This window comes from Pangasianodon hypophthalmus, chromosome 2 (genome assembly GCF_027358585.1).
Source record: "Pangasianodon hypophthalmus isolate fPanHyp1 chromosome 2, fPanHyp1.pri, whole genome shotgun sequence".
NCBI lineage: Eukaryota > Metazoa > Chordata > Actinopteri > Siluriformes > Pangasiidae > Pangasianodon > Pangasianodon hypophthalmus.
The window spans coordinates 35,189,061-35,191,560 of record NC_069711.1 but is presented as its reverse complement, the minus strand read 5'-3'; the positions used below and the strand labels follow the sequence as shown (position 1 = coordinate 35,191,560).

The following is a 2,500-nucleotide window of genomic DNA, read 5'->3' as shown; positions in this document are numbered from 1 at the left end:
TAGCAGAAAAACAAACCGTCTGACTGAATCGTGTGCTAAAGTGGAAGAGTGTGAGTTTCATCTTTACGCCAAACAAACGCTTTAACTAATTAGCACGCTTGCTAGCTGGGTGTGGGTTGATGTGTTTGGTAGAAGTGAACACTACAGCTCTGAGAGCGAGTGTTGATCGTTAAATAGCAGACTCATTGCGTAGCGCCTACACTGTGGTGTATTTTTACATTCTGTGTTCTCTGATACAGAACAAAGCCACACCCATCTCTAGAAAAGGCCAATGGGTCAATCTACAAGTCTATCACAATAAGTATGGTTATAGAAAAGAGAACTGCGCCATTGTGAAGAGCTGAAACCAACACAGACGGTCAACACTTCTTACTGACTTCTGTTTCTTCACCTTCATTAATCAGGAAGCGCAAAATGCACGACGTGAAACGGTGGACTGGTGAAGCACGTAATCCAACCTGTAATGTAAATCAACATCCTTCATAAAACCATAAAACACACACACACACACACACTCTCACACACTCAGATAACAAATAATGAACAATCACTCATCGTAGTCCAGTCCGGTTTCAGGAGGAAGCTGCTCATGTGTAGCACAAACACGGCCCTAAAACCTTCCCGAGCCTGCGTTAGGCGGCGTCAGCGCTAGAGACGGCACCGGGCCCATACCCGGGTTCAGCATCGGGCCCATACCCGGGTTCAGCATCGGGCCCATACCCGGGTTCAGCATCGGGCCCATACCCGGGTTCAGCACCGGGCCCATACCAGAGCAGTGGATCTGATAGCAGGGGAAAAAGTATGAATTTGATCCGATCATGTAACAAACGGAAAAGACTGGAATCGGATTTGGACAAAAGTTTTACATTTAAACTGACCTGATAGTATTTTTTTTTTGTTAGAATTCATTTTATTATATTTAAACTTTATGCTTTTTATTATATTTATTACAATCGCAGTGTAATGAAAGTGTAGGTTTTGTGTGAAAGCTGCAGTTTTGTGTAACTCGTGTGTTTAGCTGTGTTTTCTGTCCTGTGTTTTTTAAGTGTTGAAAAAAAAAATCATTTTAAAGCGGAATAGTTTATAAAGAAAATAAATGATCAGCTGGGTGTCGAAATAAACTGATACTCCGTCTCAGAATCGGAAAAGAAAAAGTTTTTGTCAGGATCTGATCTCTCTGTCCATCCACTCTTCCCTGAGGAGTTTAAATCCCTTCACACTGATTGATGAATAAACATTTAATACGGTTAATATGTTAAATAAACAGCTAATAAAGTGTTAAAGGGAATAAATCGTAGTCATATCTAGCCTTTAATTTCACTTTGCAGTAATTTCATTCTAGTGGAGATAAATTCATAAAGTTAATCGTCTGTGTTTAAATTGTTTAACTAAAGAAAATTGGTGCAAGTTTGAAATATTATTCAACTGCACCACTAGGAGATGGTGTTATTGTTCATCTGACTCTCTAACTCTTTAACTATTTGACCCTGAAAGTGGAATTTTGATGATTCTCCTTCCTGGAGTCCATTCCAGCCAATCACAATTCAGTATGATTTTTTTGTGTGTGATTTTAGGAGAATTCACGCATCACTTTGGTCCAGCGTCATCCCTAAAAAGGTGCACTAGGTAAGATTTGTTTGGAAAAGAACAGGTCTGTAACGGTTAAATGGTTGGAGCTGAATAAGATTTGTATAGTTTTTTTTTTTACTCATTGACCCCGCCCACAGTCTCACCCATGTACACAAAGCTCCGCCCCCAAACCTTCCCCTAGATTTAGCTAATATACGAATATAAACAAAGATTCCTGATGGAAGGCAGGTTTCCAAACTGTTTTATTTTTTTCACTTATTCCAAAACACAGACTTAAACTATTATTTTTTATCATTTCTACATAAATTTCCACATTTGTATTAGCGACAAATGAAAAATATTGACTACTGGACCTTTAATTTGTTTGTGAAATAATTCCTGAAAGCTGAGAAGCTGAGAAACGTGTTTAAATAAGACTTTCAGACATTTGAATTAGAAACATCACATTAATTAAATGTGTTTTATTTATTGTAGTGTGTGTAATTAATAAATTTCCATTTTTGCCAGTGAGTTTTCTTTGTTTTGAAACTTGCTAGCGCTAAGATTTGGCTTTAAAATCATATCAACACTCAGAACCCTGAACTCAAACCTCACAAACGCAGGTGTGACGTAAAGGCTGAAGGTGAAGCGTCTGAGATTCACGAGGAAAATCAGACGCTTTAATGTGACGTACGTATAGAATTCAATTTTCCAAAATTCATTTTAAAGATATTTTTGTCAGCTTGTAGACTCCATAAGGCTGGAGGTCGTGGCTGTGTTTGTTTAATGGAGATGTTTTTTTTTGGGAAAACGGTTTCTTTTTAAACTCTCTGTAGTTTAGTAGTTTTTTTAAAGAAACAGATTTGCATAAAAATAATATTTTTTGACCCGAGTTACTGTGAGACGTATTACACATCAGTGTTTAAATAAA

General features: G+C 37.6%; 1 protein-coding gene across 4 annotated transcripts in view; it reads right to left on the bottom strand.

Moving 5' to 3' along the window:
- pik3r5 (phosphoinositide-3-kinase, regulatory subunit 5) overlaps positions 1-2,500 on the bottom strand; it is a 40,257-nt gene that overhangs the window by 20,227 nt on the left and 17,530 nt on the right. The window lies entirely within an intron of this gene.